This window comes from Dromiciops gliroides, chromosome 3, assembly GCF_019393635.1.
Source record: "Dromiciops gliroides isolate mDroGli1 chromosome 3, mDroGli1.pri, whole genome shotgun sequence".
Taxonomy (NCBI): Eukaryota; Metazoa; Chordata; class Mammalia; order Microbiotheria; family Microbiotheriidae; genus Dromiciops; species Dromiciops gliroides.
The window spans coordinates 278,109,104-278,132,147 of record NC_057863.1 but is presented as its reverse complement, the minus strand read 5'-3'; the positions used below and the strand labels follow the sequence as shown (position 1 = coordinate 278,132,147).

Here is a 23,044-nt window from a genome sequence, read left to right as displayed (position 1 = left end):
ATTCATTCTTCAAATGGTAGGAGGGTATTTCAATTAAAGGGAAATAAGGCATCAGTCACAGTAAGATAAGTTTGAGTCTTCAAAGAAAAAAATTCAAACCAAGTTTTGGGCATATTAAAGACTATCTCTGCACTTGATGCTAACCATTCTACTAGTGTTTGACCCCTTCTTGAGTACTTTCAGTGGTCCCCTAATGCTTCTAGCATAAATACAACTGCTTTAACCATGCATTTAAAAACTTTCACAATATGGCTATAGCCTCCTAGGCATTTCATGTCATTCTACTCCACACACTTAATATTTCAGCCAAACTATATTATTTGCTACAGTGTTCCTAAAATTCCATCTCCATCCATGCCTAGAATTCCATATCCTGTTTATATTCTTTTGTGCAATCTGACTTGTATGCCTAGAATACATTCCCTCCTCACCTCTGCTTCTTACAATCCTCAGAACCTCTTCAAGGTTTAATTCCGGTACCATCTCCTATAGGAAATCTTTCCAATTTCTCAAGCTGTCAAAATTCTCTGTGTCTTTGTTTCTGTCTCTCTCTTTTCTCAAAGTATGTTGTGTTTACTTACAAAAAACCTATCATTTCACCAGCATGGTGCAATATTTCCCAGTTAATGATTCTTGAACTCCTTCAGGGTTTTGTGATGTTTAAAATCTTAATTGTGGTCGCCAAAAATTAAAAGGCTTCAGTACCAGTCTTTGGGCATTAAACATTTATTAGAACATACAGATATTTACAAAGAGTTCAGAAGGTTATGAAAAAGAAGTCCTACCTAGCCTAGAGTTCCAGCTTGGTTGGGTTCTTCCTGAAGTCCTCCTCCACAAGCCTGTTTTAAAATCTCCAGGTGGGTCTTTGAGTATCTGCTAAATCCCCTTATCTCATCACATTCCCCCCTTTGTTTCTTCTAGGAACAGGTGTTCCTAGATGAAACAGTAAAAAAATAATTAAGTCTTTGTAAGTCTTTTCTCAGTTCTCTTGTCTTCTTGGAGTGGTAAGATGTCATCAGGAGGATTTTTTGTTAGAGCTATGAGAGGTTTAGTAAGGATTCTGACCATGCCATCAGACTTAGCGAAAGAAAAAGAAAACTTTTAGAAGGGAGAGAGGAAGAAACTGGACTGTGTCCAGCAATTGTGGTCTATATAGTTGCCATCATAAGCAAACCATAGACTAGTGAAAGAAAAAGAAAACTTTTAGAAGGGAGAGAGGAAGAAACTGGACTGTGTCCAGCAATACCTTCCGGATGAGGTAGTTATACAATCTATGAAAAAACGAAAAAAGCAAAGGGAAAATGAGAAATTCAATCATATCTTGCCCTTTTTTGGGGGGGGGCATTAAACATTTATTAGAACATACAGATATTTACAAAGAGTTCAGAAGGTTATGAAAAAGAAGTCCTACCTAGCCTAGAGTTCCAGCTTGGTTGGGTTCTTCCTGAAGTCCTCCTCCACAAGCCTGCTTTAAAATCTCCAGGTGGGTCTTTGAGTATCTGCTAAATCCCATTATTTCATCACAGTTTTCAATGATGGTCCTAGAGGTTTGTGCTAAAAATAATTCTTTAAGTTAAATTAAGCAATAAATAATTGGTTATGAATATTATGAGTAATATATTAAATTATCCTGGAGTTCACAGAATATTTTTTTGTTGCTGAAAGGAATTCATAGAAAAAAGTGTTTGGAAGCTCTGGTACAATGTGCAATCCTGTAAGGATACCTTTTCTACAACTTAAAAATCTTAGAGAATTACTCCAAAGAGGTCAAAGGCAGAAGGAAAAAATCCATATGTACAAAAATATTAATAGAGACATTGGCGGGGGGGAGTTGAAACAAAGAATAGGAAACAGAGTATCCATCAAATATGAGATAGCTAGAGAAATTATAGCATATAAACATAATAAAAACTATTGTGCCATAAGAAACAATATGAATAATTTAGAGAAACTTGAGAAGACTTATGTTAACTGATAAAGTTAAGGGAACTGAGTAGATAATGTTCATAACCACCACAATAATATAAAAGGGAAAAAATTGTAAAACATCACATCTCTGGTTGGTGTGGTGTTCAAATGACTTCAGGGGGGCTGATGGGAAAATATATCTATATATCTCCCTCTATCAACAGACATCTGGTAGATGGCTGGTACAAAATGAGGCATATGTTATCAATCATGTCCACTATGTGTGTTTTGTTTAAATATGTTTTTGTTAAAGGGGGAGTTTTATTGGATGGTCAGTTTTATTGGAAGGTCATTAGGAAATGATAGCATTTTTTTAAAAAAAAATCAGCAAAACAGGTGGAAACATTTATAAATAAATGTTATGGTGTAGTAGATAGAGTACTGGGCCTGCAGTCAAGAAGACCTGAGTTTAAATATAGCCTCAGACATGGGGCAGCTAGGTGGCGCAGTGGATAAAGCATGGGCCCTGGATTCAGAAGGATCTGAGTTCAAATCTGTCTGACCTCAGACACTTGACACTAGCTGTGTGATCCTGGGCAAGTCAATTAACCCCCATTGCCCCGCAAATAAATAAATAAATATAGTCTCAGACACTAGCTGTATGACCTTAGGTCATTAATAAATAAATGTTATGGTGTAGTAGATAGAGTACTGGGCCTGCAGTCAAGAAGACCTGAGTTTAAATATAGCCTCAGACATGGGGCAGCTAGGTGGCACAGTGGATAAAACACGGGCCCTGGATTCAGAAGGATCTGAGTTCAAATCTGTCTGACCTCAGACACTTGACACTAGCTGTGTGATCCTGGGCAAGTCAATTAACCCCCATTGCCCCGCAAATAAATAAATAAATATAGTCTCAGACACTAGCTGTATGACCTCTGTTATTCTCAGTTTCTTCAACTGTAAAATGGGAAAAGCAATAGCACCTACATTCCATAGGATTAAATGAAATAATACCTATAAAGCACTTAGTGTCTGGAACACAGCAAGCACTGTTTGAGCTAGTTATTATTGATGTTGTTATGCTTTCAATAGAATATAAGTTTGGTAGGGACTACTGTTAACTTTGTCTTTGTATCTGGTGGCTTGCATTTAGTAGGTGCTTAATAAATGCTTATTGAAATTAATGCACTTTTCTTCCTGAACAAAGAGCTCCCTTTTAGGCTATTTTCTTTTCAAAACCACAACAACTTGAGTGAGGTCTCATCTATAGGATCTTCCATTTGTGAAATCTGACCAAAATCCCCCACTAAATTATTTTGAAAACCCTCAACCTGGTGGTTTAGAAAATAATAATGTTAAGCAGTCTCTTGCATCCCATATTTACAATTTGAATTAACAATGAAAAACATACTCAAACGATTTCTCATGCTTACTGTGGTCATTAAGGATTTAAGTTTTCCTCAGTTTCATTCCCCCACCTAGATTACAGATTGCATGATTAGAATCCATCCCTGCCCTACTTTTATCTGTACACGTGGAAACAAAATTTAAATCATCCTGCAAAAAGCATGTTACTGAAAATGCCTAGCCCATCCTTTACCCCACAGCACAGATGGAAGAAGCAGGAAAAGGCTTTTAAGTAAAAGCTAAACTAAACACAAAAAGAACAATAGAAAACACAGTGAGCTGCTCACTCCATGCCCATTTTGTCAGTCAGTCTTTTGTAGCTACAAGGCCCAAACTGTTGGATCGGTTTGAAGGAACAAAACAGGGGAGACTGTCAGCCAAGGTCTCCTGTCATCTTAGTGGCATAAGTTTCACACTCCGGTGAATGTGAGGTATAAATGAGCTCTCAAACCAAAAAGGAAGCTTTTATGTTTCCCTTCTCTTCATACTTTTAGCTCACTTCTTGCAAAGAATGCACAAATACAACATATTGTCAGGCATCCATTTCTTAAATGGGACTCCACCTCTGATGATGCAAGAGTTAATGAGGGATGGAAATAGTGTGCAATATAAAAGAGTGTTCTCTGAAATCTTATTCTATAAACTAGTAATTTGTATACTTTTTGAAGTCCTGGAGCCTTCACATTAAAAAAAATCCATGGGGGGCAGCTAGATGGCGCAGTGGATAGAGCACCGGCCCTGGAGTCAGGAGTACCTGAGTTCAAATCCGGCCTCAGACACTTAACACTTACTAGCTGTGTGACCCTGGGTAAGTCACTTAACCCCAATTGCCCCGCAAAAAAAAAAATCCATGGATATTTAATCAACTAGAAAAAATTTAAATATGTTTATAATAAATGGTTTGTCTTGGACCAGACGTGTGATGTCATTGAAATACAGAGTTTTCAGTGAGGAACTTCCTCTACTAATGCCAATAATTAGTTTCTTTGCAACTTATAGTCTTGATAATTGCTTAGAGTCCTGAGAATTTAAGTGACTTTCCAGGTTAAAAGCTACACAAACAGTATGTGTCAGAGGCAGGATTTAAAGCCTTTTGGACACTGAGACAATTTTCTATCCACTACACCATGTTGCTTCTGGTAGTAAAGAAATGCTGATTTAGCTATTAATTCAAAATATAATTATCGATGCCTATTATGTGTGAGGTAAAATGAGTAAAAGAGTCACTCCCCTCCTGTAGCTTGTAAGCAACAATTCATGTTAAAAAAGGGTATTTGAAATAACTCAACAATAATTTTAAAAATAAATAAAAGACTAGTGATATAGAGTATGGAGGCTATAGGGGCTTTGAAGACTATTGTAATGAAATTCATCTTTTCTGTATTCATTACCAAGTCCATGAAACAAATGTAATACATTTATAACTGTAAATAACAATACTAATTCACTTTCTTTTTCAATCCTCAGCTACCTTAGGAAACAAACGCAAAATTATAGGAAGAAGGTAAAAGTTTAATTTGTTGATAGGAGAAGGAAAAAGAGATTGAGAGACTTTTGGAAACATGACTGAATAAGAGCTCCCCTTGATCATTTCAAAACAGTTATAAATGCACCAAATAAACTAAAAGAGGGCAAAGAAATTCCTAACAGAAAAAATAAGCTGAAGTTTGTCCAGAGAAAAAAGAAATTAACAAACAACAAGAGCTTTCAGAATAATAATGACATAATGAATAATTATCTTAGGATAATCCTAAAATAAAAAGAATATTAGAAGAAATCTCAAAAAAAAGAAAGAAAAAGATTAATTCTGAAATAACTGTAACTAGAACCCTAGAAAAAAGAATTGCAGAGACATAAGAACTCAAGAGTCATTGAAAAGCCTAATGAAAAAATTTTAAGGAAGAAAAATTAGATTTCTTAATTTAAAAAAAATCTCTGAACATTAGTCAATGGCTTAGAATAGAAGCTGGAAAACCTTAAAACAGTGGACACCCTGGAATATAAAATGGAGGGAGGGAAATTTAAACATATAATGATATAATACAAATTATTGATCAAAGTCAAATGAAAATCATATTAGAAGAACACATGTCTATAAACAAATATAATGTGACTTCAATGGCCAGACTCAAGGAGATAATATAAGAATTTTTGGCTTTCCATAAAAATATTGACCAGAAGTATGGGAAATAGAGGACAAAGTACAGATAGAATCCATAGGAAGCCTATGAAAAGGAACTCCAGGTGTAGCCCACCCAATAATGTAGCCATCAAGTTCCAGAGTTTTCAAATCCAAGAGATAAATATTACAGCTTGCCAAAAACTTTAAAAAAGAGCATCAAAACTACTGACCAGCAATAAGGAATGAAATGTAATTTTGGACTATGATATACTAAAAAGCAAAGGAGAATGACTTCCACCCAAAGAAAATATCCTACAAAGGTAAGCATAATCCTATAAGGTAACAATGGACTTTTAGAAGAATTGATGAGTCATAACATTTATTTTGAGAAAATCATAGTTGGGTAGAATAACTGAGATGTAAATATAGTTCACATTTCAATGTAAACTTAAAAAAATTTTAGGGTGCTCTGGACCTGCAATTTTGTTGGTATATAGGGAGTTTCCAGTGAGGAAACTCTATCAATGCAAATAAACAATAATGCTGCAATTTATAGTCTGTGAGAGTTACTGGACATACTTAGAGGTTGTGATTTGTCCAGCATCACCCAAAGCCAATATGTGTTAGGGGCAAGGCCTAACCCACAGCTGTATCTTCTTTAAAAGAAGCCTTTCTTAAAAAGAGGTTTAAAAAATTTTAAAAATATCTGAATATCTCCAAAGGGCTAAGTTATGGTTCAAAGCTTATGTACTGAAAGGAGGAGGCAAAGAAAAAACAAATGTTCATGATATAATCCTGTAGGGTTCACTTGCCCAAATCACACTGGCAGTGGTAGGATGGCTAGAAGAGAAGATGGTTGCTACTACTTTCTAGGTTCAAGGGATAACCTTGTGAGTGGCTATCCTCCTGCTAGCTCACAAGCCTCTATCAGTATGCTTCCCTGTAAAACTCAATCAGTAGATGATTCAGTTATTTAGCAAAAGCATCTAATCAAACACATAGGAAGAATACCAATTACAAAGCAATTTCCTAACCCCAGAGATGTACTCTCCAGGGATCCTCTATCCCTCTATAGAAACTTCCCACAAATTCAGAAGGTGGAGAGTATGTTTGAACTTAAAATACAGTGGTAGTGAGGTATACCTTTGGGGAACACACATGTACATGACAACTCACAACTCCATTTTGATGACTTTTCTCTCTCCTTAGGGTCCTCATGAAATTTGTTGTGGGGTGGGGCTTTGGTGATGAAAAAGTCATTCTACAGTCCAGGTTGGCTGGTTCTATGGAGTGCAAAATGTCTCTGCTAGATGAATGGCTCAGTTGGACTTGTCCCTTTTACTGTTTAGTGTCTCAGGCCAATCCTCTGTAGTCACATTGGTCCTCTCACCAGGCTCAGTTACTGTTGATCTGGGCCAGGTTGGATTAGGCAGATTGCTTAGCTGCTGTGTTCTCAATGGTCAATTCGCTGGACTCTCTTGGCTCACTCTTGCAAAGGTAGCTGAAATCTCTTCCACCTTCAACCACTGGCTGGCTATGTGGTACTGTGCTCTCATCAGATGGAGTGTTATCGTGTGCCATCTGCCTGTCTCTGTCTCTGTCTCTGTCTCTGTCTCTGTCTCTGTCTCTCTCAGAGGCAGCTAGGTAGCTTGATATATAGATCTGGGCCTTGAGTAAAAAAAGCCTGAATTCAAATCCAGCTTCAGATACTCACTAGCTGGGTGACCTTGGACAAGTTACTTAACCTATGCCTCAACTGTAAAATGGAGATAACACTAGCACCTACTTCCCAGGGATGTTGTGAAGATCAAATGAGATATTTATAAAGTACTCAGCACAGTGTTTGGCACATAGTAGGTACTATATAAATGCTGATTCATTTTCCCCTTTCCCTACCTCTCCCCTTTTTTTAGCTAGAATACTACAGATCTCTTTCAGCTTGGTAATGACCCTTAGATTAGAATCAGCAGAAGCATTTGCCTTTTGGGTCCTTCAGATACTCAATTCAAATGTTTGTCACTTCCAGGAAGGAAATGGGAGAGCTCCTTTCTCTCCCATTTGATAATCCTTCCTTGCTTAAAAACTTCCTTCAGGACGCCCCTTTTACTAGGGTAGTAAGATTCACTTCATTCATTTCTGCCACTCATACTTTTTTGGCAATCACATAGATGAGTGGGTAGGGACAAAGAAATAAAGTCAATTTGTGCCCTAAGAAGCAAGTTCATTGCCCACTGGCTTCTTCATAAGCAACTGAGCTATTCGAAGATCAGACTCTGCCTTTAGTCATGAAGCTCTCTTTATCTACAGATCTATTTCTATTGCTCTCCTTTAGCCATCCAGACCTTCAGCTTTTGATGAAGTCTCTCCTGGGCACCCCCTCTTACTATGATATATGAGCTTTTTTGTTGTTGGCTTCTCCTATTTCTTATTTCTGATCCATAGTTTTCAACACATTTCTTGCCATCTTCACCTATCCCCACTGTTGTGTTAAAGTCACCAAGTATCAAAGCATATGTTGATTTAATTTGAGGGTCTTCATGAGCTCTTTGTAGAATTTTTCTACCTTTTCATCCTCTGCAAAGGATGTTGGTTCATGACATGGAATTATTTTCATGGTGATTATTTTTTTTTTTGCAAATAACATCTCATGAAAAGATATTTCTTCTTGTCTTTGGAAATAGAAAAAAATTATCTTCATAAAATTCTTTATTTGTCTCTCTGAGGAGAACCTGTGACTCATCCTTCCATTTAATCCCAACTTCTTTCTTTTGCTTTAACCTCAAAGAGACTGGGGCAGCTAGGTGAAGCAGTGGATAAAGCACCAGCCCTGGATTCAAAAGGACCTAAGTCCAATCCAACCTCAGGCACTTGACACAGACTAGCTGTGTGACCCTAGGCAAGTCACTTAACTAACCCTCATTGCCCCTCAAAAAAATAAACAAACAAACAAATAGATGGATAGACAGACAAATAAACAAGTAAGCAAATAAATTAATGAATGAATGGATAAATAAATGGATAGATAGATAGAAAGAGATAGATAGATAGATAGATAGATAGATAGATAGATAGATAGATAGATAGATAGATAGATAGATAGATAGTAAATAAACAGATTGTCTTCAATGAGATTGTCAAGATTGTTGGGATCCAGTTCCTCCCATAATATGTCTACTTCCTGGTCAACAAACAAGGATCTCACATTTAGACTACAGTGTCTATGTAGTCTAATAACTAGACAAAAACTTCCTCCTCCTTTTTTGCTACTCTGGTCCTCTCATAAATCCCTCTGCTTCTGCAGTAATTCTGGCAGAGTTTTCTTGATGCAGTTTCCCTGACTCCCTGACACAGCTTCCTCCCCCCCCCCAAACAAATGGATTGGCTACAGCTTCCCTGGGTAACTTTCTGGTCATGGGGTACAAAAGGCCCCAGCAACATGTAGTAGGGCCTCTCAGACATGCTGAGTAACCAAGACCACATGAATCACCATACCCTGATGACTTATTAACCAGACACAGTTCCCAGATGGAGGCTAGAAAAGGTTGTATCCAGAAAAGCTTAGTGTTGCTGTATCATTGTTGTATATTCTCACTGTGTTTGGGCCAAGTACATTTCCTTCTTTGTTAAACATTCAGTGACTTGTGAGCACCTCATTTCTTTTTTTTGTTGTTGCTGTTTGTTTGTTTTTGTGGGGCAATGGGGATTAAGTGACTTGCCCATGGTCACACAGCTAGTACATGTCAAGTGTCTGAGGCTAGATTTGAACTCAGATCCTCCTGAATCCAGGGCTGGCGCTTTATCCACTGTGCCGCCTAGCTGCCCCGTGAGCACCTCATTTCATCCCAAGGTTGAACTTGAACTAAGAAGGTGCTGGCTTTAGATCCATGCCTGTAATAGGACTGCATAGAACTAAGGCCCCCTTTTTGTGTTGTTCTTGGTTTCATGGGTTGTCATGGCCAAAGAATTCATCACCAGTGGTTAGTCTACTAGTAAGGAGCCTGTCCATAATTATCTAGGCTAGTTCTAAAAAAACTCAGATTCATTCTATTGGCAAGACCATACTTTGGGCTTTTTTAGTATGGTAAAGCTACTGGAATTACTTTAAGGATGACCTCTGTGCCATGATAAGGGCAGGTATCGGAGTAAGATATTGTGGAGGTGCTGGAGATATAAAAACAAAAACAAACTACCTGGAGCCTCAAGAAGTTTATCTTCTACCTAGGGAAGTTATGGCATCTCCTCTTTAGGAGTTCATTTAAAATTGGAGAGATTCTCAGATATCTAGAATGGGTTAAAGTGCTCTGCCTTATACTCTTTAAAGGCCCTTATACTGCTGTTTGCATGATGGTTTTATTGCTCCATTTACTTCACAAAAGACACAATATGGGTCTTGGTTGAGTTCTGTAGGGCTTTGATTAATGGAATTAAATTAAATTAACAAAACAGCTAAATTAATAGCATAGCTGTTACCTCTGCAGTTGAACTTTGAGCTGTTATCATGTAAGCTGGACTTTTGCTAAGGAAAAATGAACCTTTCTAGTGCTGGCTGAACAAGCAAATTCTATTCCTCTCCCACAAGCTACAAGGAGGATAATATATGACATGGGGGTGAATGAATAGGCTGGTTGGTAAGAGGTGCCTTAAGAATATGCTTTTCATGTCCTTGCATCTAACACTATGGAACTATTTTGTAATTTATTTTCATTTTGTCAAAAAACACGAGCTATTGGCCTCTTTGCCAAGAAGCAGTGATGTACTGACAGAGGAGGAACAAATATAAAGCAGAATTGGTTGCTGGCTCAGCTGTTTATAAGAGCTTTCTGCCTTACCAATGACTTGGAAAAAAGGGTTTAACGGGAATGATTGAGAAGGAATTATCATTGATAATGTGGCACTGTGATTCATTTTTATTACAAAAGGCTGGATCCAATAGCCTTTAGCTATACGTATCACCATTAGTAGGAGGTCAAGGTTATGGATGACCAGAGTTGGTCCCTAGCATAAACAGGATAATGGAAATAAGTCAAATGCTTGTTAAAATCCAATAATTGTCCTCTTTTAAATTTTTTCTCACATTTCTAAAGGAAAGTTGCTTGAAACATATAGTCATCCTGAATTCTACTTAGCCTTGGTCCCTGGGAACCATCTTTGAAAAAGAGCATGGAGTTGCCTACTTACGAATTTGAGAGCCTCCTTCCTCCTTTTATCCTGCCCCTCTTCCTTTATTCTTCCTTTGAATGAGACTTGCCATTAATGAGGGCAGGTTTGAGTTTTGGGGGATTTGGGGGGGGGTTGCCATGGGAGGTATGAAAAGTTTAGCCTGGATCCATTCTGTTGGAAGAATATTTCTGAACTTTACTGCCCCATGCCAAACTGATTGCTGTTAGGACTGCTTGACTCTTGTTTTTGTTCAATCATTATAGTTATATCCAACTCTTCTTGACCCCATTTGAGGTTTTCTTGGAAAAGAGTGGTTTGCCATTTCCTTCTCCAGCTCATTTTAAAGATGAGAAAACTGAAGCAAACAGGGTTAAGTGACTTGCTCATGGTCACACAGCTAATAAACACCTGAGGCTGAATTTGAACTCAGTTCTCCTTGACTCCAGGCCTGATGCTCTATCCACTATACCACCTATCTGCCCATACTCTCCTGACTTCTACTGACCTAGTAATTGTGGAGGCAGAGGAAAGTAAATGTTATATAAATATCTTTAACCTTGAAGTTTATTTTTAAAAAATTCTTAATTAACCAAATTGATTTTAAAATGTAATTTTGCTTCAACAGCACATATAGTAAAAATTGGAAAGATACAGAGAAGATTAGCATGGCCCCTGCGCAAGGATAACATGCAAATTCATGAAAAAAAATGTTATTCTATGAACCATAAACACTTATTACACTTTAACCCTTAAACCTGAGTAGTTGGACTAGACCTCCCATACTGATGCTTCATGTTTTCAAAATTAATTAAATAATGATCTTAAAGATAGTGGAGTAATAGCTTCCAACAGCTCAAAACTATTCCCCAGACAAAGTTTCACCTTAATAGGTGGTAATCTATCCATCTCTAGCTATACTTATAGACATAGGAATGCTTTGTGTTGGTTGCCAGGGTTTGCTTCATGCACATGAATTTGAGATAGCAAGAGCTCAATCCCAAAGGATAAAGTCATTCCATTCATTTAGAATGCAATCTGATTTTAGAAATACATTCAATTTGCTTCCTCCACCAACCCCATCACCAGCAACAACTTTGACCTGTCATACAACCACTTTCCCAAACTGGTGTGGCCTGAAATTTCCAACCTTAAAGTCATTCTTTTAGATTAAATAATCAAATGTATCAAAAAGTACACTAGTAAGAAGCACATTCCTCTGAAGGAAGAATAGGGCTTTGAGTGACTTCTCTATTTTTCCTATTAACATATTATTGTGGATTGGAATAGATAAATCAATGAAAGCATTCATTGAATACTTACCAGTGTTTATGTGCCAGGCACTGTGTTAAGGGCTAGGAATAGCTCTGTTGGTCACCTTGGAAAGTTCACCTTGGAAGGTCCACTGATGGTTCAGGAAGAAAAAGAGTTGGCTTATATGCCAGGATCTCAAAGAATAAGCAGAATACCCTACTGAGGTCAAAATCAAAAGCATTTACATATGGAGTAGGCAGAAAATTGCAAACAGCAGTACAGAATAATAGCTTCAAAGCCAAGGAGATAGGAGGCGGATATGCCCAGTGTAGGATCAGGAAAACACAGTATTGGCAAATGGCAATGGCAATTGCAATGTTTCTGCCAGAAGCAACCTCCTTCCTGGTGTTTGCATGCTAGCCATGCCTTCTCACTGAGCTGTATCCTACCCAGTGCAGGCCCAGACATACAGAAAAATGATCCTAAGGAGATGAAGCACAAAGCAAGATAATTTCATTTGTTGCTCAGGAAGAAACCTGGTAATATCACCTGGAGTAGCCAGGAGACAGCATACAATGGGAACTGGGAAGGACAGGTGGGGTCACCTAAAAGAGAAGAGATTGAACTTCTGAGGGATAACAATGGTATGCCAAAGATGGAGCAGACCAAAGGAAATAGAAGTGTCAGAATGGGGAAAGTGGAATTTAAGGTAACTTTCTGGTTTTATTTTGTTTTGTTTTGTTTTGTTTTTGTGGGGCAATGAGGGCTAAGTGACTTGCCCAAGGTCACACAGCTAGTAAGTAAGGTCGTATTTGAACTCAGGTCCTCCTGAATCCAGAGCTAGTGCATTATCCACTGTACCACCTAGCTGCCCCCAAAGGTAACTTCCTATGCAGTTTAAATAGGATATCCCTACTGATTACATTCCAGTCACAGACATAGAGTGTATGAATAACTCTTGGTTCTTGAACAATGAATTAATGAATTATACCCTTAAAAGACAATGTAGTTATACTTCCATTAAAAGAGTTTATTTTCAGATTTCATAAATGTGGTCATATTTATGAACTTCTCAGCAGTGTGAGATTTGAATTACTCAGCTACAGAATTTTCATTTTATGGATGAGGAAACTGAGGTCCAAAGAGCTTAAGTTACTTTACCATATTATTTTACAGGTTTTTAGTTTTGCTCTGCCACAATGCAGTGAAGAATAATCAACCTTTGTTGTAGTTATTAAAACCCTCAAAATAACAGAACTAAAGGGAAATCGATACTCCAGAATAAAATCCATAATCTTTGACAACCTGTTTATGCCTCTGGATCCACCAAGTCTGACCACTTTTCTGGGTATATCTAAATAAATAAGTTTTTGATTTGGTTTAGTTATAAACTAAAAATGTAATGGGCTGGCTATTAATCAGCATGTTCTTAGCTGAGTTGAAACTTTCTGTGATCTTGTAGCTTTTTTGTGGCTATTTTCCAAATAAAAACAAAGTCATGGCTGCCATTTTGTCACTACAATATAAGAATGCATAGCACAGAATTTACATCTTAATGCCGAATTCAGTTTTGGAGTAGTTCACAATGTAAAGACATTCTACAGTCACACTCTGCTCTTCCCCCACCTTCCCTGCCTGGCCACAGCTCAGGAAGGCAAAGGAATCTTAGAATTAGCTTTATCAATTACAAACAAAAACTTTCTGTTCATACACACAAGGACAATGTTTGACAGACACATAAATGCACATCAGACACACATCAACAAACCGACAACTGTGAGATAGTGCTCCCAAGAGTTCTGTAATCTGAGCCAAATCACTCATGGAGAAGGGCGCATATACTCAGGTTGTCCCACCCCCAGTGGGAACATCCCATAGTGGGAGCAAGGGAATGGGGGTGGGGGGCAGGTGGAGGTGCTGGCAGTGCCGGCAAAGTAAGTGAGTGAGGAGCATACGGGAGCCCACTCCAGGTGTGGGAGGGATGTGGCAGCAGTGCGTGGGGGGCACAGGGGAGGTATGGAATGATTGGTCTTGAGGTCTGCTGCTGGGCAAAGAGGAGAAGAAATTGGAGCTTCAGGCACAGAGCTGTAGGAAGGGGATTGATGAGGGGGAGGAGAAGTTGCAGCAGGGCAGAGAGGAAAGGAGAGAGTGAGGAAAGAAGGGGGAGATGAAGTTTCAGACAGAATTCCAGAAAAACCAGTCAGTCCCACAGACCCTATAGGACTATGGCTTCCTGACGACAGAAGGAAATCATCTAAGGGATCAGTGGAATCCTGAGGAGTTTTCTTTTTGTTGTCATTCGTCATTGTTCCTTCAACTCTGAGTTCTGGTTTAAGGCTATGAAAGCCAGTATGTACAAGATCTCTGTCCATCTTCCCTTGTGCCTGCAGAATAAGTCCAATTGCAAAATAGTATTATAATTTAGGGTCCCATTTAATGGCAAAACTTCTAGGGATTCCAACTGATACTGCAGCCAGGTAGTGTTACAATAAAAGATCATGCACTTCTTTTTCAGGTCTGTAAGGTCAAATATAGCCTAATTGTTCAGGATGCACCCCAAAGAGGAATCCCTTGGAATATTCTCTCCCTGCCCCATGCCTAAGATGAGTAGAGCTGGCTAGGCTGCTACCCAGATATCCTGCCACCCAGATATCATCCCTGCATCCAAGGAGATATTGAAGCCAAGAGTTCAAACACTGGTTGGGGCATCCCCCAACACTCTGATCTGAATAACAGGTGTAGCCTTTCACAAGAGAAATGCCACTTCCTTGGTGCTAAAGACTAGCCTCCCTTCCCTTCAGGGGCCACCCACAAGGGAAAGGAGTCAGGTGTGAGGGAGAAAATATGTAGGAGTCTTACCTCAGGGTGATGTGGTGATAAGAAAGAGGAATATTCCATCTCCTGGGTTTCAGCCCCAAAATATGTCACAGGTGACTTGGTTCTTGGATATCCTCAAAGAATTAAACTTGCACATATTCCAATCATGGATAGAGTAAAGTTTTTATTTAACACAAGGAAATGTGGGCAGGAGAAGAAGTTTAAGACATAACCTCTCTAAACCAGAGAGAAGGCAATGCCTTTGTAGGAGGTAGATGAGGGGACTGGAAAGTTACAGCTTTTGGGGGGCAGAGGATACTTAAAACAATTGGTAAAAATGTCACATTCCTGAGCTCTGAGATCTTGGGGGGACATTTGGTATCACAATCCTAACCCCTAGGGTTATCACAATCCTGACCCCTGGCATTACAGCTGTCTCCTGGTTCTAGTCAGGTAGTAAACACACCTGGTTACCATTTGGTTTCCTGCTATTAACTTTTATGGCCCCTTAATTCCTTGATATGTCTCCCCTATTATTTAGTTGATCAATCAGTTTGTTTCTCACAGGAAGAGCCCCCTCTGATTGATCCTAGGCCCACTACAATTTCTCTTTCCACTTGAAGGAGATAAGGGAGTTGAAGTAAGTCACGAAGTACCACAGATTGTGGCATCAGCATAAGTTGCATAAGATACATAAATAACTTAAGAGTCTATAAATCCAGTCACCCTAATGCTCTTAAGAACTCTGATCAACTCAATGACCAACCATGATTCCAGAGGATTCATTGTGAAACATGCTACATACCTCCTGACAGAGAGGATATGGACTCAGGATGCAAATGGGGAAGCATATATATTTTTAACATGGCCAATGAATGTATTTGTTTTTCTTAATTATTCATATTTTACAAGGTTTTTTCCCCCTTTTTTCAATGGTAAGGGAGAAGTGGAAGGGAAGGAAAATAGATTTTGGCTAAAAAATTAAATTTAAAAAACTTAACCAAGTCAATGATTAAGTCAGCATTTTTATTGTTGCTATGAATTCCACTTGGCATTGGGAATGTGGGGGAGGGAGCTGTAGAATTCTGGGGCTCAATTTAATTAGCACAAGGTGAACATGCAAATTATGAAACAAATAAAAGTATAAAATGACTCAGATCTTTTCCCCTAGTGATGTTAACAAATCTGAAAAATTCAGTAAAAAGTGTTAAAAATCACACCATTTGGGGGCAGCTGGGTGGCGAAGTGGATAGAGCACCAACCCTGGAGTCAGGAGGACCTGAGTTCAAATCCGACCTCAATCACTTGACACTTACTAGCTGTGTGACCCTGGGCAAGTCACTTAACCCCAATTGCCTCACCAAAAAAACCCCACACCATTTCAACACAGACTGTTAATATTCTCTATTGTATTACCACCATTGTATTCACAGTCTGTTAATATTTACTGTTGGTATTACCAATGAATTGTCTTTATCCGATAACCAGTGAGGTGAAGAAACTGAACCTTGATCATATTGACATTCTTGCATAAATCTTCTCTCAAAGGTCCTCATAACACACAGTTTAGGTCTAGCTTGTAGCTCCTGTCCAGAAAATTGACACTGAACACCCACTTGATGGTTGACAACTGCTCCCCTCACAAAATACACAGTCTGAAGAATTTTTAAAAGGGAAGTGTTACTGCAAGGTAGAAGAAAACAAAATAGAATTGTAAGAAAATAGACAATTGGGGGCGGCTAGGTGGCGCAGTGGATAAAGCACCGGCCCTGAATTCAGGAGTTCCTGAGTTCAAATCCAGCCTCAGACACTTGACACTTACTAGCTGTGTGACCTTGGGCAAGTCACTTAACCCCCACTGCCCTGGAAAAAAAAAAAAGAAAATAGACAATTTCCGATCAGCCAGCTGACAACAAGTATCTCTATAGAGTCTCAGTTATTTACAGTTGCAAGCAGGCAGTTTCCTACTCCTGCTGCTCCCAGGAATTATCATCATCGAAGATTCTAATAGGCTTCCAACAGGAGGTTTTAAGCCCAAACCTGCTACCAGGCAAGTCTTATTCTGTTGTTGAGCGTGGTCTATGCCACCAAAGAAGGAGAAGCCTCTAGGGTTTTCTTTTTCTAGCAGCTGCCTAACAGCTCAGGTGACAAAGTACCACATTTGGGACTCTTAACTGAGTCCAGGCCCCTTTATACTACACTATGTCTAGCCTCAAAAAAAATCTTTACCGAGGAACAGGACCCTGTTCCTCTTTCACTTTGAGAAACCTTGTCATCAGCTCCAGATTCAGATCCAGATATTCTTTCTCCCTCTGATACCCAAGAATGGCATCTTCCAAATGACAAGCAGGATGATTTCAGAAAGGCCTGGAAAGACTTGTATGAACTGATGTATAGTGAAGTGAACAGAACCAATAGAACATTGTGCATAGAGATAGCAATATTGTTTGATGAAGAACTGTGAAAGACTTAAACTATTCTCAACAATACAATGATCCAAGACAATCCCAAAGGACTACTGATGAAGCATACTATCCACCTCCAAAGAAAGAACTGATATTGATGGAACATAGACTGAAGCATGCTATTTTTCACTTTCTGTCATTTTTTTCTTTTATTCAAGTTTTCTTGTACAAAATTACTAATGTGGTAGTGTTTTACATAATTGTACATGTATAACCCATATCTGATAGCTTATCACCTCAGGAAAGGGGGAGGGAGAGGAGGGATAAAAATTGGAAATCAAAACTATAAATAAAAATGCTTGTTACTTTAAAATAAAGAATGGCATCTTCCCCACCCCTAACTTGAGAGAGTCCCTTCCACTTGTTCAGGAACCAATAAAACTGCCTAAATAAGCCTGGATGATTTCTCTTAAATTACAAAAAAGCTCTCTTAGGAAACCAGATGCGGTTATTCAAATCCTCCTACCTTGTACTGCCTCAAGGGAGACCATTTATCTTTTTGTTATCGTCTTGAATAAATACTTTCTTGATGCTCTTTTTTATATGGCTATAATTTCCCAAAGACTCCCCTCTCCCCACACAGAACCCAACCTTATAACAAAAAAATACAGTTAATTCAAACAAATCAATGTTTTCCATGCCTGACCATGTATACCTAAAATTCCACACCTCTAGTCTAATGTCTTTGTACTGAAAGTGAAGAAGCATAGTTTATTGTGAGTCCTCTGAAGCCACAACTGGTCATAGAATGGATTCTGATGTTTTTCCACATTCTTTTCCTTTACATTACTGTGGCCATCGGTACAATTCATTTTTGAAAAGGCACAAAGGAAAAATGTCCTGGTACTGATTACAATGAAAACTGGAAGATTTAAAGAAATAACAATGGAATAGAAAGGCATTTTACAGAATCTTCCTCAAAGAAGTAAGTGCAGGTGACAGAATTGGTTTTATTTTTCATTAAATGGTAAGAAGGATCATCATTTCATGAGATACTCTGCCATCTTATCCCACAGTATTTTCAGTGAACATAAGCTAACAAACCACTGTGAAGATAATGGCAGCTCATGTACCAAGCATTTGTCCCCATGGGAGTTCAGATACAAGGGCTAAGTATCCAGAAAGACACAGGTGAGTGGCATTAAAAACCCATTAAGAGCCCATTAAGTGAGTACATCTTTCATTGCCCTGGCTCCAAGTTCCCAATGTTTCTGATTCTCTAAGTTCCTAGCCTCACTGGTATATTGACCTATAATCTGCATATCCACTTTTCAGTCTAATGTTAATGATCTGCCTCAATTTGAGGATTATGGTTATCACCCTGCTCTTCACATTTCTATTTAACCTGCTGATGTCTCTGTGTGAAAACCTCCATTTTCTTTTACCATAATTAGTTGAAATAATTCACAAAGTACTGTGGACTGTGGTATCAATATCAGAAGATATATTGATAACTTGTAAAAACCCTAAAAATCAATTCAACCTCATACCCCCAAATATTAAAGCATACAGAGGGTGCAAAAATATTGCCATAATGACAAATCCAAAAGAGCTCACAAAAACTTAACCTTCTTGCTAAATAGAAATGGTAGGCAATGGTGATGCTGGTATGACAGAAGCTCTCCCTGGATGGTGCTCAGAGCTGTCCCTCCTGATGCTGCTTCAGCGCTTGGTCATGTTGGGAATAAAAATGAGCCAATCATATGTCTAACTTAGCCCAGAAGGCTATGATCTCTTTGAAATGATGAAGTAATCCCCTCATTGGCTTCTGAACAAGAGGAGCTCATGACTCAGTGGAATCTTAAAGTGAAAAGGCAGCTTCCATCACAGTTTCTTCCTTCAGTCCTTGAGATGACATCATATAACTCTTAGCCTTCCATTGAGGTGTGGGAAAGGAATGGATCTTTAACCTAACATCATAGCAAAGGGGTTCCACTCATAAGTTCACCTCTTAGTCTGGATAAGTCTATTTTGAGACTGATCTTCAATAGCTTCCTCAGTGAAGGAAATAAAAAGCAGAAAAGGCGTCCAGGGGCCTATGAACAGTCACTTAGTTGAATCTTCTGCTGAACACGTGGCCACAGTCACCTTAACATGGGGTAGAAAAGATCCAGGGCAGCTAGGTGGTGCAGTGGATAAAGCACCAGCCCTGGATTCAGGAGTACCTGAGTTCAGATCCGGCCTCAGACACTTTACACTTACTAGCTGTGTGACCCTGGGCAAGTCACTTAACCCACATTGCCCCACCAAAAAAAAAAAAAAACCCAAAACAAAAAAAAAAAAAAAGAAAAGAAAAGATCCAGTCCTTTCTTACCCCTCATTGGAAGGCTCAAAGTTGCATGATGCCAATTAGAGAAATAAAGGAAGAGACCTAGATGGAAGCTGTCTCTTCTTTTAAAAGCCCACTGAGTCATCAGTCCCCCTGATTCAACAGTCAATGAACAAATAACTTCATAATTCCAAAGAACCCACGTCTTTCAGGTCTGAGTCAGACGCATAGATATGCCATCTTCAACATGCCCAGAAGTTGAGCCAGCAGAAGAAGTTGGTCAGAATAAAGAAGGGCAACTCTGAACAGGTTGTATGGAACAGCTCTTGTTACACCAGTTTAGGATACAACTGATAAGGAATGGATTTTCCTTCCAGCTCAGCAAATATAATCACAAATAACAAAGTGTTAATCAATTAACAAGATGTTAACATCCATAGATCCTCTTAGGAAATATGAACACCTTTCTCTGAGAAAACCAGAATGGGTAGTGATTATGTAGCCTGAAAGTGGGTCATAGCTCAGCATGATTTAAGTAGCTAAGCCTTGGAGAAAGTTGGAAAGTTTAGTTGAGTGAAGACCAGAAGATATCTGTGGAAGAGACACCTGGGGGTATATAGGAAATAAGATTTCTTTTTTCTTCTCTCCACCCCATCTAGCAGCAGAACTACTAGCCTCTCCACCCAGTAGTAAGAAAGTCAGTTCAAGAGAGTTCAAAGCATCATTTGAAGAGCCACATACTCCTGAAAGACAGACATGTGAAGAGGCAGTCATTCAAGGCAGCTTTGAGAACCACAACTTCTAACAATAGAAAAGGAAGCTGGCTAAAGACTCAAGCGAGAGTTAACCCTGGAACTCAAGAGATAAACTTCAGATTGAGGCAGACTCTGGGACCTCAGCTAAGCAACCCACCCAACAGAGATGTTATGCCAAGTGGGAAGCTTTGTAATCACTTTATCAGAGAGAACAGATTTCCAGACCCCCAATTAGTGGAGCTGTGAGTCATCTTATTACCATTGTGATATGGTTGTGCCCATTCTTCCTAAGGGAACCATTTTTATTAATGGGAGACTGTAAGCTAGGATTATGAAGAAAAGGTTTTTGTAGTTACTGTTTTCTCATTACCCCATTCTAGTAAATGTCTTTGCTAATAGCTAATTGTGTCTACAGGATAACTGTTAGTAGGAAACAGCCAGTAGGGGTTCATAATCTTAAGATTGGATACACACATGGTAATGCTAGAATTCAAGCTGGTAACCATCCAACGTGAACCCCAATGCATGAGTGTCAAGCTGGGAGAATATCTAGGAAGGTGTGCAAATACAACCTATTTGCAAAACATTATGGATGAAAAGGACAGAACTTATATAAGAGCAAATAGGTTGATGAGAGAGCCAGCTAAACCAAATAATCCCAAGAACATTTCTAAGTGACACTAGAAGGAGAGCGACAAAAACATGCAAAATTAGATGGATCTCCTAGCACTTGTATTTGTGATCTATACTCATGGAGAACAGCAAAGTATGACATTTGGACTCTACAACCTATAGACTTGATGAACTCATTGAATATGCTGTGATAAAATAGAAATAGTTCTCAAGGAGAATTATCAGCCTGACAGAGGAATGCACTTTGGAGGCAACACACTCTTTTAAAACACTGGGAATGATTTATAAGATATCTTTTCTTTTTTTTTTTTCTTTTTTTTTTTTCAGGGCAATGGGGGTTAAGTGACTTGCCCAGGGTCACACAGCTAGTAAGTGTCTGAGGCTGGGTTTGAACTCAGGTCCTTCTGAATCCAAGGCTGGTGCCTTATCCACTGTGCCACCTAGCTGTCCCCCGATTTATAAGATATCTTAAAAGGGGGAAGATTCCAAAAGAGTGAGGAAATCCAGAATGCTTAAAATTTTTTTAAGTGAATGAGAAAACTTTAGCAGCTAGTGACCCATAAGCTTGTTTTGTTATTTCTATAAAAAATATTTATGAGGATGACTTAGCACACCATATTATTTCAAATAATGGCCACACTCTCCCTCGAACTTATGAATCTTGAATGTGATATATAAGTTATTTTTCAATTTTTTTTCCTTCAGAAACCTAATTTGAAGGGCAAGGCACTGCCTCTTAGATGCACACTCTGTTTACTGAAAGAAACAGGAAAAGGAAATTCTGTGTGAAATATGAAGGAAAAACAGTATGAAGAAATACAAGCAGTTCTCAGGGAACCTGAGAGAAAAAAACAGTCTCTCAGATAAAAGTGTTTGAGGAGACATACAGAGCATCTGAGAAGACCAGGGTGAAAAACATGCCACTCAATAGCAAGAGTAATAATTAATTGTGGACATGCTTGTAGTGTATTGTTTCTGAGCATCTAATATAAGTGTGACTATTTTCAAGACTTTGAAGCTTATTGTTGAGAAGCTTCATATCAAGAATTGTTTTGAGACAATTGTATAAATAGCTATTTGTGTGACATGAATAGATAGTAGTGAGCTATCTGGCAAATATGGATTTGGGGCTTTTCGACCTAAGTTGAACATGAGTCACTACATATGAGAAGGACCAGATTTGAGGCATTAGCAGAAAGAATAAAAAGTTGGAGATCAGAAACCAGATCAGGAATCATGGACCAAAGAGTCTGTGGACAGAAGAAAGATCAGAGAAACCAACATGAGAAGCTGCTTACAGAAACCAAGACATCAGAAGACAAAACCCCAAAACAACTAGAGTTAAGAGGCTGACAGAACCTGAAATCAGCTGACTAGAGGCTCTGCTGTCCATGAAGGAAGCCGATCTGATCAAAGGAATGTTCTGCTATTTGAAAGCACTGATTGGAAGAAAGACAAATCCTCTGCCATAGCTGAAGATTTGGTTGGGGTAAGGCTGCTTCTTTTTTCTCTAGTGACAGATATAGCTTAAAAAGAGGAGAAATCCCTTTAAGACATGATTATATTCCTCATTGCCTCTATGATTCAAGAGGAGTACATTCTTTAAAACCTAGAGAGAGCCTAGCTTGAATTGTTTTGCTGATCCCAGGATTAAAAGGAACTTTTTTCACAGAAAAAAAAAATGTCATACTGCCTCAGTACCTAGCCAAGGAAGCAAACCTAGGAAGCTCTGTGGACCCCATCCTTAAGGCTGCTGTTAACTAAAAAAGCTTAATACAAATTCATCAGTCAAAACATAGAAAAAAAACAGCTTTTTCCAGCAGAACAGTAAGGCTCAGAAAAGGAGATGACATGCTAGAGTCTGCTGCCTAAGAAACCACAGGCATCTAGCCCTGCAATCCAGAGTTGTTAGTTGTCCTAGGCATATAGATTTCTTTATTCATATGCCTTCCTGCTAGGATTATGTGTATTCCTACTCTTCCCCAAAAAACACTGTGTGCATTGGTATGACGCAGATTTATGGGTACACTGTTAGAATCTAATTGTTCTTGATTCTGTCTGATACTGAGTAAATATTATTGTTGTTGTTTTCCTTCTCATTTAGTAATTTTTCATGTTTATGAGTTTTAGAGTTAATGACATCATTGTATTTGTATAAATGGGAAGCACACTAGTTGGGGCTCAGAAACTACAGTTGTATTTCATGGTTACTCATGAGAATAAGTTGTAACTATAAAACTGGCCATGTCCAACA

At 38.7% G+C, this 23,044-nt stretch overlaps 1 non-coding gene across 1 annotated transcript; it reads left to right on the top strand.

Annotated features, from left to right (window-relative positions):
* Positions 1-11,213: 11,213 nt before the first annotated feature.
* Positions 11,214-11,317, top strand: LOC122752193. The gene has a single exon (XR_006355985.1). It is a non-coding gene; the product is annotated as a U6 spliceosomal RNA (small nuclear RNA).
* Positions 11,318-23,044: the final 11,727 nt, after the last annotated feature.